Here is a 15532-nt window from a genome sequence, read left to right on the forward strand (position 1 = left end):
GATCATGGGTTTAAAAGGATATAAGATATCTTCATTGACATGAGAACTTTTTCGAATAGAGCTCAAAAATAAAGTCATAAGGGATTAGGCTCAAAGTGGACAATATCAGCTCATTGTGGAGCTATGTACATTCCTTTGGACACAACAGAGTATACACAAAATCCCATCCTACTGCGCACGCAAAAAAAACTATACACGAAAAATGAATAATTAGCAATGCAATAAATTATAAATTAAGAAATATATATTATTGAACTAAAATTAAATAGACCTGAATAAAATAATTTTCATTTATATGTGCAATACAGATATACGTTGGAGTTGCTTCATCAAAACAATTCAAACATATGCTTTACTACTTCAACACAGCCATCTTCATTGAATATACCTTCTTATAATATTTTAAAATATGTGATCTCCTCAAGAATGTCCCGTCGCATCCTCAGTCATGCATGCTCACTAAAACTAAGTAGGTCATCAATGGAACGAAAACCACAATGACCATCTACCATTGTATATTTAGTGTCAATAATATACTCCTGAAGATGAGATAGTAGTTGATCCTGTCTGAGAAGCTGGACAAGACGGAGAGCCGGGAGAAAAAATCTACCGCCGGTGAAGAATAATACTTGTAGAATACTGATCCGAGACGCCCAGAGCGGATCAGGAAGAATAGAATCGTTGAATGCTCTCCTTGCGTGAAAATCTAATGCTGAGAAAGAAATCCAACCGAAGAGAACTCAGACCCGGGGCTTCCAAGACTTCCTGCACACAAGAGACCAGCCAACACTATCGTCGGTGACCTAAAACCGGGGTGCGAATCCCTGGCTAGACCCTCTGACGCTCAAGTTAGTGATCTCTCTCGGTGTGGAAGAAGGAAGAAGGAAGAAGATGAGTGGACCCCGGTTTGTTAGAGTTTGTTATGAGATGACATAAGTTGTGTACTTGTAGTAAACGACTTTTAAGGAATCTTTTTTGTACCCCAGATGTACCTTCTTTGTCATCTAGTACCTGCAAAATAGTCTAAAAATACATTTCCCGCCAAAACATATAACACCTGTCATACAATCACATACTGCAAATATCTTCCTGCACCGCTTTATTTGAAATATTACTTCTCCTTTGTTTCACAAGTTCTTTTAAAGTATTTCTACCTTTCCTACTCGTCCCTCCTATTTTTACTACATCATAGATAACTTAATATACTAATGTTTCTTGTATTGATCGAGGTTGAGCTTAATTAGGTTTGATTAATTATTATTACCTCTCATAAGGCTCCTGGGGCAATACTCGTCCAGGCTCCTTTATGTTTATTATTCTAACTAGTCATGGGCTATAAGTATCATTCCAAGATATTAGTCAACCCGGTCGATATTGGCTTTCATTCTTAAAGGCATGTCTCAATTGATACTGGTCTACTCACTCGGAAGTATATCCTGGCCGATATTAGCCTACCTCCTTTGAGGTACATGCTGATCGATACGGGTCTGCCTCTTTGGAGGTATATCCCGGCCGATATTGGTCTTCCTTCTTAAAGGCATGTCTCAATCGATATTAGTCTACTCACTCGGAAGTATATCGCGGCCGATATTAGCCTACCTCCTTTGAGGTATATGCTAATCGATATGGGTCTGCCTCTTTGGAGGTATATCCCGGTCGATATTAGCCTACCTCCTTTGAGGTATATGCTAATCGATATGGGTCTGCCTCTTTGGAGGTATATCCTGGTCGATATTGGTCTTCCTTCTTTGAGGTATATGCTGATCGATATGGGTCTATCTCTTTAGAGGTATATCCCGGCCGATATTGGCCTTCCTTCTTAAAAGCATGTCTCGATTGATACTAGTCTACTCACTCGGAAGTGTATCCTGGTCGATATTAGCCTACCTCCTTTGAGGTATATGCTAATCGATATGGGTCTGCCTCTTTCGAGGTATATCCCGGTCGATATTGGCCTTCCTTCTTTGAGGTATATGCTGATCGATATGGGTCTGCCTCTTTGGAGGTATATCCTGGCCGATATTGGTCTTCCTTCTTAAAGGCATGTCTCAATCGATATTAATCTACTCACTCGGAAGTATATCCCGGTCGATATTAGCCTAGCTCCTTTGAGGTATATGCTAATCGATATGGGTCTGTCTCTTTGGAGGTATATCCCGGCCGATATTAGCCTACCTCCTTTGAGGTATATGTTAATCGATATGGGTCTACCTCTTTGGAGGTATATCCCGGTCGATATTGACCTACCTTTTTTGTTTGGTCATCTCCTTCCCTTTCCCATCGAAGATCCATGAAACCTAACTTATATTAATAATTGATCAATATTTCATTATGTTTAATTTTTACTAGTTGAACGTTGTTTAAAGTGTTTAGGTTAGTATGACTAAATACTGCACGTTTGAATTACTCGTACTGCTACCGTTTAAATCGTGAGAAGACAATATATCATTGTACTGTGTAGAAAAAATGAAAAAGAAATTTATATTATTCGTGAGAATTAAATTTTCATGTTTCATTATTGATTTGTTACTATAATATTTATATTTTGAGAGATTTTAGGTTATAGAGAAAAAAAAATTGAGAGAGAGTGAGAGAAAAGAAAAGAGAAGAGAGATGGGAGGAAAATATTTTATAATTTTTATAAAAAGAACATTTTAGATTTTTCACGTAGAAATACTTTTAGAGAGAAAAATTAAGATTTATTGAGCGAATGTTGGGGTGGATAGCCCCTCAATATTTTGCAGCTTCAGTTGTCCGTCCTGTTTTTTCGTCCGGCTGTATTAATTCCAAAGGTGATAAATTCAGCATTATAAAAAAAATTTATTTATCATCAAAATAAGTTAAAGAAGTACTCAGACCCATTGAAACTATCAATCTTATTTAAGAAAATACGTGTTAGCTAAGATTCAACCCTTATATATACGATTAATCATTTAAAGGACTTAACATGGGACAGCCGTCGTCCGACTGTAACCGAATTGGTCCAATCGAACCGATTGAAATAGTTACATATGCATATTATGATAATGATTCAAAGTCTGAACAAAAAGAGCTAGGTTTATGGACCGATCGAGGCATTGACTCGATTCTAAGTCCATCTTGAGTCAAACATTATTCATTTGTTTACGGGTAATTATTCAAAAAAAAATCACATATATTATTTGCTTAGATTCACTTGATAAATTAGTAGGCCGTATTCTTTTATGTATGACCAATTCTCATTATATTAAATATTAGACAAATAAATCATAAAGATTATTTAAAATTATGAATTACGCATTATAATTAATTTTATTTATTTTAAATTTCCCACGGTCAACTGAAGTGTACTCAGTTAATGACCCTGCAATCGCCAATCTCCGGTTGCTGGATATTCCGGCGACGGCCATACATACTGATGTTCCTCTCCATATAGACGGCCTTCTTCCTCGACGTAGCTCTGAATGCGATCACTGATCGCCACCGGGCTGCTGAAATTGTCCAAAGAAAACAGTATTAGTATCAATCCAATCTCCAGCTGCTGGATCCGCCGGCGACGGCCATACATGCTGATGTTCCTCTCCAAATCGACGGACTTCTTCCTCGACGTAGCTCTGAAGGCGATCACTGATCGCCGGTGGCGGTCCTGGAGGCGGCGGCGCCGCAGAACCCGCTTCAATCACGGGCTCGGAGGGGTGGGACGGTGGCGCATTCATCGACGCCGGCGCGCCGGTGAGCCTCTGAACTAGCTCGCGGAAGCCAGCTTGGTGGACGCTGTACACCTGCGGTGGAGGACGCTCCGGGCGCCTCCACGGCTTCGACTCCGGCATCCGGATGATTCGGAGCGGCGCCGCGGGGCGGGCTTGGCTGGCCGGGACGTCGCCGCTACTTGAGGTACTCCCGCTGACCTTCTTCATGGGGCGATCGAGTGCTGCGAGGTACAATGAACAGAGAAAGGGCAGAGATGCCTCGCTTATTTATAGATTCGCATCGCTGCCTCATGTCCTGCGTAAAAGTTCAGAATTAATGTATTGGAAGAAACCGGGCGAGTTCTGACGGGCATTCGGGATGGTGCATGGGGACCGCCTGGATCCAGCCTTAATGGTCAAATGACGTCGAAGACTCGAGGCGAAAAGAGGTCAGTCAGACAGACAGAGGGCAAAAGGTTAAAGGCGCCCTTATGTTAGTTACCGAAAGAGTTTTTTTTAATATATAATTAAAACAGTAGTTTTAATCTTTTTTATCTTAATTTTTAATATTATTATAAAGACGTCTGAACTTTATATATATGCCTTAAAAAAAAAAAGGCATATGTCGATTATATTAATATATATTTTTTTGAACACACCAGCATTAAGGATAAGCAAAAATTAACTAAATCAAATAAGACGATCGAAGCGATGAATTTTAAAATTTAATTCGATTTATTTAAAATTTTATTTTATTTTTCTAAGAAAATTATTAATTCGATTCGGATTCTTAGTTTTAAACTTTCTTATTCAATTAAATCAAATAAACCAACTAAAATTGTGGAATTTTCTTTTTTACCAAATTAAATTTTTACCCTATTTGTAAATTGAAACCAAATTTTATTAAATAAAATCAAAATTTTAGACAATACTTACAAAATTTTAAATTAATTCAATTTTTAACCAAATTAATTAATATTTTATTAGTTTGATTTATTTGATTATTTTTTAAAATTAATTTGGTTCGATTAATTCAAAAAAAAAATCTATTCAATTTAAAAATCGATTAATTCGTTTGGTTTGATTTATTTAATCGAATATTTATTCATACCTATATTATTTTAACATTAACCCTAGTTATGAGTCTCACTATTCACTCGTTAATCAATTCTTATTTTATATTAAATAAATATATATATTTTTAATTTAAATTTTACTCATTAATAGGACTAAACAAGCCGAGTCAAGTTTTGGGTTGTTCAAGCTTATTTGATAAGGTAACCAAACTGAGTCGAGCCGAGCTTAAAATCAACTAAGCTTTTGAAATGAATATTCAAACTTGGCTTGATTTATTTTTTATAAGCTTGAGCTTGTTTGAACCTTGGCTTGAGTTTGGTTCGTTTAGATGTTATCAAGCTTAACTTAAATTTGGTTCGAGCTTTGCTTGAGATTGGTTCGAGTTTGGTTCGTTTATATGTTATCAAGCTCTCAATTCAAGCTTGTTTGATTGTTTGATACTTTTAGTTGTTTGATTGGTTATTGAATTTGATAATTTAAATTTATTTATTCATTTATTTTATTATTTATTTAGCATATTGAAAAGAGTTTTATTAATGAATATTGTTCATGAATGTTATTTACGAACGCTGTTCACGAACGTTAACGAGCTAAATATATATGTGTCCAAGCTTGTTTGTTTAGCTTAACGAGATGTTCAAGGTTGTTTATTTAATTAATCTTATGTATATTGAATGAACATAAATAAGTTTTTACCAAGCCGAACATCAAACTTGTTCACGAACGCTTGATTCATTTACAGCTCTACTCATTAACTAGCGTTCCAAGAATTGAACAATTGTGAGCCTTAAAATATCCATCCACATTAGTTGTACCACTATTTGAGTGTTGTAATAGCAATACGAGTGCCCTAATAATTACAATTTAGTGTTCACTAATACAATATTTAAAATTAATTTTGATAAGTTGAAATAATTTTGATCAAATTAATAAAAAAATATTTTGATCAAATTGAGCTAAATATAAAATGGTAAAAAAAATTATCTATCCAAAATCCTCATATCACCCATCTCAAATCTCAAATCTCTCACTAATTTAGGCTGAGTTCATGTCGAGTCGAATAAACACAATTATACGCCTATTGATCTTTTTAAAATTAATTTTAGTATTCGTTTATGATTTTGAACTCTTCTTGATTATCAAATTGAGCTGGCTAAGATAAGTTAACGATCAAAACGACTTTGATCTAGATAGTTAAGTGTGAGGATGAATTTTGAATTCCCGAACATTGTGAAGCATTTTAGTCTCTAATGGGTTTTGTAGAAACTGAGATTTTACAGAGGATGTCGTCAAATTTTAGTTTTGTAAAAACTTTGAGACTAGGAAATATGAAGAATATTTTAATGGTGAAAACTAAAATTGATCATTGTTTTCTTTAAGTGTTTCGATCCGTTGTCTGGAAGGTAACAGGACAATCCCACACTTCTTGATAAATCACGAAGAAATTCACCCAACAATAATATAATACATACAGAGAGGAGTGAGATAATAAACGGGGTGTTTGATACTCACTGAGAATTAATCCTAGACTTATATGTGACAACACCCTTATATGAATCAGTTAGAGAATATAAAGTTGAATTAATACTGTGACATGAAATTGCACCCTTTGTTAGCGTCAAATTATTTTTAAAAAATTCAAAAAGGAAGGATAAACTCGGAGAGGGAAGTTGAGAAGATAAATACAAATTCATAGTAAAAATGCTCTGTAATTGATTTCAAAAGGGGTCCCCCGAATCATTTTGCTCATTTAATAAATAAGATGCCCTTTAATTAAGTCCAAAAGGGGTTTCTCTATTCAGTTTGCCCATTTTCTAAAACGCCCTTCAATCAAGTCCAAAAGGTTAAACAAAAGGTGTTTCTTCTATCGTTTTGCCCATGAAAGACGACCGTCACTACACCTTTGTTCAAGTAGCGCAGTAGTGGTGGAGGTTTACCTGAGAGTCGTTTCCTCGTGCTATATACATCAAAATCACGAGGCGGCTGCTGCTGCATAGTTCGTAGGATCTAGGCAGGATTGATTTGGGTCCTAGGATGGGATTGTAGAATCGCATGATGTTATCAAAAATTTTAAAAATGTTATGATTAAATATTACTGTAATCATGCATTATTAATAATTAAAAATATTAAAAATATTATTTATATATAAATAAATTAATAATTTTATATATACATGTAACCGTACACCGCATTCATGTACCAGTTCAAATTAACTAATAATTTAATTATTATTATTATTATATTATTGTAATACTCAATAATATCTATACTTTTATATCATAAAATAAAAAATTATAAAATTTGTATGTATTTGTGTGGGAAGCATCCGACGATCGAACCTGTATTTTGATTATGTCAAATAGTTCAAAGTTAAGTTGTCTTGTTATCTAACATATGTAAATGAGTTTGCGGGAAAAGTCCTAAGGTATGTTAGGCAAAAATCCTAGTTGTGATTAGACAGATAGGAAAACCCTAGGGGTTGGTAACCCTAGGTCCTAATGGGTGGTAATCCTAGGCGGAAAGTCTTGGCGGGTCGAGGTCTTCGGGCAAAAGTCCTAGAGTCGGGGATTCTAGGTCAAAAGTCTTGATATCGCGAACCAGGTGAAAAGTCTGGGCGGGTCATAGAGCAGACGTCCAGCGGAAAGACCTAAAGACTCGGGTGCTGAGCAAAAGTCCAGTCGGTCCGGATGACCGAACTAGCAAACAGGTATACTCTCCTGAGTGGAGTAGGTGAGGACGCGTTCCCCGCGGAGGGAATAGTAGTCGTCTGTTCGACCTAGGATTTCCAATCGAAAATCCGAAGTCAAAACCGGACAGTCCATTGACTGTCACACATTTATTTGTATGTTATTATTATGTGCTAACTTTGTTTTGCATGATATGTTATTATTTTGTGGACTAACATATCTTGCAGTGACAAAATAACAAGGTTTATCTCGGATGAACAACACCCGAGGCGCCCTCAATGGAGCTTGGAGGCGCCTTGGGTGCAAGGCAGAAGCTGCGCAGAAAGCCAGGATAGAGGCACCCTCATGGAGGCTTGAGGCACCTCAGACGACATTGAAGGTGCCCCTCCAAGGGATTGGAGGCGCCCTCAAGTGGATAGGCGAAGACTTCTTCGGAGCTTATCTGCACTGCGGATCCGGCGGTGATGGAGGCGCCCTCAAAGGGCTTGGAGGTGCCCTCAACAGCCTTTATAAGGCAGTCTCGACCAGCAACCTAATGAATCAACTCTCAAGCAATCTTTCAGCTGTGCACTGCTCCAAAAACGATCCAGAAAGTCTATAACAAGAACCCGACGACCTGAAACTGCAAATTTCATTTCTTTGTTGTCTGTATAGCTTTCTCAATATAATTTTTTCATAACTTTTTGTAATCTTTTGCGCTATTATAGTTGTTGCCCAAAGTAAATACTCAATGAGCATGGGCCTCGGAGTAGGAGTCGTCCAAGACTTCGAACCAAGTAAAAATACTTGAGTCTTTCTTTGTTTGTTTTAATTTCCGCTGCACGTACTTGTTAAGTTTTCCGAATACGAAAAGTGAAAGTCATGTGCGTTATTTACCCCCCCCCCCCTCCCTCTAATGTTTTCGATCCAACAGTATTAACACAATTCAATATTCGCATTTGATATAAAGAGTATCTCCACGTAGGGTAAGAAAGTTAATATTCTTGTTAAGATGAAGGTCAAAGTCTAGATGGCTCTGTTGGATTGAGACGCACGCGAGAGAAGATGAATCACGTGATTTTAAAAAAATTTCTTTCTCTTCTTTTAAAAATAAAGTACGTAGCGAAAATAAACATAGAAAAAGAACACAAGTACATGAAATCGATTGATTTTACTTGATTTGAAGCCTTTGACAACTCTTACTCCAAGATCTAGTTTCCGCAGGCCTATCAAGGGGTAATTTACTAAAGATCTCTTCCAGAATCATCGAAAGAAGAAATCGAGTACAAAAGAATAGAAAAAGTGTAACAAGCTATACTTACCTTTATACAATAATTAAGTTCAAAATGAAACTTAGTTATCCAACACTTGTAGTTTTAACGAGCTCAGCGTTAGACGTCTTCTCAAGGGAAGTCGGGCACAGTAGTGTTGTAGCAAAGCAACAACACGAAGTTAGAGCAGTTAGAACGTTGAATGAACATGTAAAAGCGTATAGTAAAAATGTATTTAATACATTGGTCGAATACCCATTACAATAAATGTGATTTTTTGCAGCACATCATTAACGACACATGATTAAAATATGTCATTAATTGTACTTTCCGCATCATGCCTAATTAGATGCACTGTAGATAATATTATGTTTATACTAATGATGTCGTATATTATGTTTATACTAATGATGTGGTGTAAAAAAAATACGTTGTCTTATTATATTTATATAAATGATGACATGTAAAATATGAATGCGGTCAATAAATATAATCTATAATATATAAAGTATAATGTTAAAATAAAATACAGCATGCAAATTACGCTGTTAGTACTCTTGTAAATTTAGAGATTTTCATTATTTATTTTTCTAAAGTTAATTTTATTTACTCCTAAGCCTTCGTTCATGCCTCCGTCGCTCAGGATGTTATGATTTATCTTTCTCATGGATCGGGTGCGGCGGAGGCGCTGAGGCGAGCGATTTCACCTTATGCCACAATCATGCCTCCGTCGCTCAGGATGTTGTGATTATCTCCCTCTTCGTTCCCTCTCCCAGCGGTCAAGACGTTGGCATCCTCTCCTTGGCGGTCGAGCCCATCATTCTTTCCTCTCGGCGCACTCGCTAGTGGTATCCTTCCTCTCACTTCCTCTCCTTGGAGGTATCCTTCCTCTCGGCACTCTCGCTGCATGCCGTCCCCTCTGCCTAGGGTTCAATCCGCCTAGGGTCCAATCCCTCGATCGGTCTCAGCAACTAGCCAACCTCAATCTACAAAAGCTCTAGGTATTTTTCCTTTCTTGGTCATTTTCTTTGAATTTATTTTTCTCTTTCCCTTTTCATTTCCAAATCTAAAGTGGGATCTCTGCGCTTGGGATGATCATCTTCTGTGCTATGAAATTCTATAATGCATAGTATGTTGTTGCTTTATTTTCAATCAGATATTTAGTTTTTCTGGTGGCAAAGGTCAGGAGAAGCCAAGAGAATAAACTTACTTAGATGTAGGTGAAAGAAATGAAAATGAGCTGACTCATGCTCTGTGCTTGAGCCAACCTTAGTTTGCCGAGATGTTTCATAGTCTACATGAATAACCTCCAGTTTGCATGTCCACAATCGTTTTTACTTGGTACACAAGTATCTGATCATGAGCAAGTACAAGTTAGAGTCAATTCTCATGGTTGACAACATTGATAACAAATTAAGAATCCATGTATTTTGTTCGCATAGACAAAATAGTGAGTGGAAGCTTTTCTTAATGAAAAAGAAGAGTGTTGCACCGAAGTTATTGGATTATGGAATGAAAAGGAATGGTTTGAATGTTTTTCTTCAAGTTCATAGTCAAGATAGGACTTCTAGTGTTAGATTGTTGCTCGTGTTAATATTATGCTCCATATAGAATAATGCAAGATGATCTCGGTGCTTGCTTTATAGCTTTTGATTACTGAAGCGTACTAATAAATTTTTTATTCTGTGGACAAGTAGATCTTGTTTTGAATGATTTAAATATTGAGGTTGGTTATTTTGTACATAGCAGAGTTGCTTCAATTAGCAGCTTCTATTGCTTCAATTAACAATGTTTCTTATTGGAAATTCCTTAGTATCTTATTGAGCATTTAAAATAACAATCTGACTGTGAATGAAACAAATCTAATTGTTTTTGGTTATCCTTGCAAATAGATGCCAGAACCATTGGTGTTCCTTTTCTTATTAATGAGGGGTTATTTCTTTTCTGCTTGCTAAGTAGTACCTTTCTTATAAATAGTGATTTGTTTATTTTTTCCCTTGCTATTTAGATATACTTCTTAATGCCTTTATCTTCTCTTTCTGGACATTGTTAACAATCAACAAATCATCTTATCTTATGTTTGAACTGATGAGCAATAATAAATATCATGTGTGCAATACTTGGATGTCTTCATGCTAATCTAAGATATAAATGTAGAACTTATGCTTGACTTCTGAAGAACTTAAATATTCAAGCATGTTGAAAACTATAGTTTCAATTAGAAATGTTTTTATTAGGTATATGTCTTATGTTTGTCTTGGGTTCCTTCAAAATCTTGACAAGAACTGCCTAGTCCCTTTGTGGAAGGCATATGGTCAATCCCTAAACTTGATTCTTCGACAAGAGGTTGGAGGAATTCTTTAATATTTTCTTTGGAAACTTTCTTTCTTATTTATAGTTTAGCTGGTACATACAATGGAGAAAATAGGCAGTGCTACCTTTTCATTTTAAGCTAGGGAAATAAAGGACCCATAAGCTTCATGTGTGATACTTGATTTATGTTTTCTTTAGTATCATATTAGCTTAGTCCTATTTTTTAATTTATTCACATATTTGAGTAGTAGTTGCATTGCACAATTGAAACTAACTCATACTTCTCTGTAGTTCATGCACTGAACATTCAATGTTTTGGTGGCATGTATCTAAGATGTAGAGTGGTTGAAATTCTAATTTGCTATAAAAGAAATACCAATTGAACAATCCAGATGATTGATCTCTCTTAAATGCCCCATTACTGCACCATTTGATACGGCGATTTTTGCATCTCATTCTGGTAATTTGTGTAAATAAGAAATGTATATATAATACCTCTTCATTTACACTTCCTAGGCCCGTGAGGTTGCAAATGAACTTTGTGCGAGTATGAAGGCATCAAGGAATCCTATTGTTTGGCTTGAAACTTCTTCAGGCTCCATCCAGACAGCAAGTATAGATACATCCACTGTTTCTGATGCATACTTCAAGATGCTTACAATATTTATTCTTCCGTCTGTGGACGAGGTTGTAACCAATTAAACAATTGTGCCTCTTTCTTTTCTGCTTTTAATTTATTGCTTTTCTATTTTATCTGCAAATGTTAGTTTAAAATTCGAGAAGGGTGTTTTTGCTTTTATTTTTTTCAGGGCTATTCAACCCCCCTTCTAGCCGGCCGCAACGGTCCTACAAATGGTATCAGAGTCGAGGCGCTTCAGGAGGACTAATCGCCGAACGAAGCAACGAAATGGCCGGACCAAGCATCCACCTGCTAAAATACGAAGGGGACTTCGTCTCCTGGAAAAAATTGATGCAGGTATTTTTTTACAACAGATTTTGAATTAGTTTTAACAATGGAATTTGACTTTGTTGCTCCAGAAGGTAAGGAAAAATGTCAATGGCCGAAAAAGGAGCAGGCTGAATACGTGGCGAACGACAAAGCAGAATACCATCTGCTAAGCGTTCTTCCACCTCAAGAAGTCAACAGGATCGGGCACTACAACTCGGCAAAGGAATTTTGGGAGAAGTTCCTCGAGCTGTACGAAGGGACGTCCGAAGTCAAGCTCGCCAGAAGAGATCTGCTTCGCAATTAGCTCACCAGCCTGCGACTTGGGGAAGACGAGAAAGTCCCGCATCTACACTCGAGAATAAAATAAATTATTACCGGACTTTTGAATTTCGGAGAAAAAGTAAGTAACCGAGATTCGCTCAGGTACGCACTGAATTCATTTCCTAGAAATACCAAATGGGCATCATTAGTAGATGTTTTTTACATTTCTAAGGATTTAGAAAAATTTCGTTAGAAGATTTCTTTTCAACATTTGAAGTGCATGAGTTAAGATGTATAGGAATGAAGGAGCCCAAGAACAACGTTGCCCTCAAAGCTGCGAGAGACGAACCAGAGTTGGAATCTTTTCTCGACGACGAGGAAATTGTAATGATGGTAAGAAGATTCAAGAAACTTTATAAATCCAGATCTACTAACTATTCGCAGGGGAAGAAGAAAAGGACGATCCGCTGCTACCACTGCGACGAAGAAGGGCACGTCAAGGACAAATGCCCCAAGCTGAAGATCAAGGACAAGGAGAAGGGTAAGAAGTCTATCCAAAAGCGAAACACCCTAAAGGCGACGTGGGACGATACGTCGTCCGAATCGGAAGTTGAAGCATTCTCCGGACTCGCACTGATGGCGAGTCATCAAGACGACGATTGCGATTCAAGCTCTTCCGAGATGAGCATCGAGAGCATCGATGAAGGGAGAGCTTCGTCAAAAGAAAGCAACAGTTCAGGGGAGACACGGACAACGAACTTGACAAGGTAAGTCAGGTACGTTCTTTTCCTCCCGATAAACTTTTTAAGTTCGTTAAGTTATTAACTAAAGACTGTTGTAAATTAGAAAAAGAAATAAAAAATTTAAAAATAATTTTGGCTAAATCTTGTCCCTTAGAAGAATTAGACAAATCAAAATTGGAAATTGAAAAATTGAAATTAGAAAATCAAATTTTGAAACTTCAAATAGATAACTTGAAAAATTATGCATGTTCATCTAAAATCAATTTTAGAAGATCTAATAATTTAAATTGGTACTTTAGATATCACCCGGGATAAATTAGGAACATTTCAAGAAAGTATGTCCCTAAAATCTTGTTAGTTAATCCAATAGGCTTGAACCTTTATTGAGTTCCTAAATCTTGCTTAGTTTAAATTTTAAAATTAAAATTAGTGCTTTCCAGTGAGAAAATTAAACAATGAATTTCTCTATGAGGCTTTGTCTAAGGAAGTGGTTGTTGTTCCAATAATCAAGAAGGCCTAGTACCTTGCCACGACTTGGAAGTCAAAATATTGAAATAAATGTTTAATTAGCTTTCTGTCAAAATATTAAAATTAGAATTAATTAATGCTTTCAAAGTTTTTCAAACATTTTTTTTTCTCAAAATATTTTTATACTTAGAAAAATACTTTTTGAAATTGACTTAGAAATTTAATTACTTAGAAAATTTTCAAAAATTTAAGAAAATCTTTTGTCAAAAATATTTTTTTTTTAAAAAAATGTTCTTGCAAAACTGTTTAAGTTAGAATTTTTTTTCTTATGATTTCACTTAGAAAATTTTATTAATTTTACTTAATTTTTTTTAGAAACTATTTATGTGAAAATTATTGTAAATTTTTAAGGATCTCAAAATTTTCTAAGTCTTTAATCTTTAGATTTTTTCTTGAAATCCCATTTTTTTTGTGATCAAAGGGGGAGAAGGATTAGTACAAGTGTAGGGGGAGGTAGATTAAAATTTAACTTGCTTTATTTTTTGTACTTAAATGCAAATTTAGTTAAGTTTATTTTATGTCTATTTTTACCCTAGTTTAACTTGGGTTGCTTATACCAAAAAGAGGAGATTGTTGGAACCCTAAGGTTGTTTTGGTGTGATCAACAAGTTAAGTTAGGTCATGTTTGTTTCTAATCTTGTGTCTAAGTGTGTAGGAGCTTAGGAGCACAGGTAGTCGAGCGGAAGCCGCAACTAGTGAGAAGGACGGCAGTCCGAGGGACGAGGTGTTGCGGAAGAGTACACCGGCGGACGAGTTCCGAGGGACGAAATTCGGAGCGGAAGATTGCTCGGGGAGCAAGAGACGCAGCTAGCGAGAAGGACGGCACGCGTTGCGTTCGAGGGACGAAGACTGCGGATGAGTACGCCGGCAGACGAGAAGAAAACACGCGGCGATTCCGAGGAACGAAAAGCCGGAGAGAAGCCCGCTCGAGAAGACTGAAAGTTGGGTTCGGGTGAGCCCTTTTCCGGATGACAGAGATCACCCAAGCGAACAGATCCGGAATAGAAGATCCGGACCGAGCCAAACCGAACCGGAGCAGAGGTCCCGGACGAAAAAGTCAACCGTTGTTGACTTTGGACCCTTTTGGGCGCCCAGACCAGAGGTTTTGACCAGATCGAGATTTATCTCGATCTGAACGTTGGGGGATAAAATTTATTCCCACAGGGCGCCCGGAACCCTTCCAGGCGCTCTGACCAAGACTATGAATATAGCTTTGGTCCAGAAGCCTTTCATCAGTTCAGAAATTGTAACAACGCTTGTGCGCTTTCCACTGTTTAGATTAGCTTCTTTCTTTTTATGCTTCAACGCTGTAAGAGGCTTCTCCGCTTGAAGGAGATTGATAGTGCGCTTCATCCTTTCCTTGGATTAACAATCTCCCCGGTTGTAACCAAGTAAACAATTGTGCCTCTTTCTTTTCTGCTTTTAATTTATTGCTTTTTTATTTTATCTGCAAGTGTTAGTTTAAAGTTCGAGAAGGGTGTTTTTGCTTTTATTTTTTTTCAGAGCTATTCAACTCCCCTTCTAGTCGGCCGCAACAGTCCTACAGGACGCTCTCCTTCGGACTAATCGTCGAGGAAGCAAGAAGATGGTCGACTTGATAACACCTCCAAAGTTTGAAGAAGGAAGCCTTGGGGACATCACATTTTGGATGATGAAGATGGAAGTCTTCTTCAACACGGATTGGGATACCATGATGGTGATCAACGACCCGTTCGAAGTCCCAAGAGACAAGAAGGGAAAAAGATGTTGAAACAATCTAGGTGCTTTAAGTTTTGATGTTTGGACAAAGGTTTAAGTTAGGTTTATTGTTGTATTTGATATGCATTGTGAGTGTGCAGGATACAGGTACAACAAGGAAAGTCCAAGGGTGAGTCTTGGCGGTGTAAGTCCAAGCATGTAGTCTTGGCAACGTAAGTCCAAGTGTGATCTTGGCAAAGGAGGAAAGTCCAAGGATGAGTCTTGGCGGTGTAAGTCCAAGCATGTAGTCTTGGCAACGTAAGTCCAAGTGTGACTTGGCAATGGATGAAGTCCCGGAGGCGTGATCTCTTGGCAAAG

At 37.0% G+C, this 15532-nt stretch overlaps 1 long non-coding RNA gene across 1 annotated transcript; it reads left to right on the forward strand.

Annotated features, from left to right (window-relative positions):
• Positions 1–9317: 9317 nt before the first annotated feature.
• Positions 9318–11865, forward strand: LOC121983076. The gene is made up of 3 exons (XR_006112373.1): positions 9318–9684; positions 11513–11683; positions 11806–11865. It is a non-coding gene; the product is annotated as an uncharacterized LOC121983076 (long non-coding RNA).
• Positions 11866–15532: the final 3667 nt, after the last annotated feature.

The sequence above is a fragment of the Zingiber officinale genome, chromosome 5A, assembly GCF_018446385.1.
Source record: "Zingiber officinale cultivar Zhangliang chromosome 5A, Zo_v1.1, whole genome shotgun sequence".
In the NCBI taxonomy this organism is placed as follows: Eukaryota; Viridiplantae; Streptophyta; class Magnoliopsida; order Zingiberales; family Zingiberaceae; genus Zingiber; species Zingiber officinale.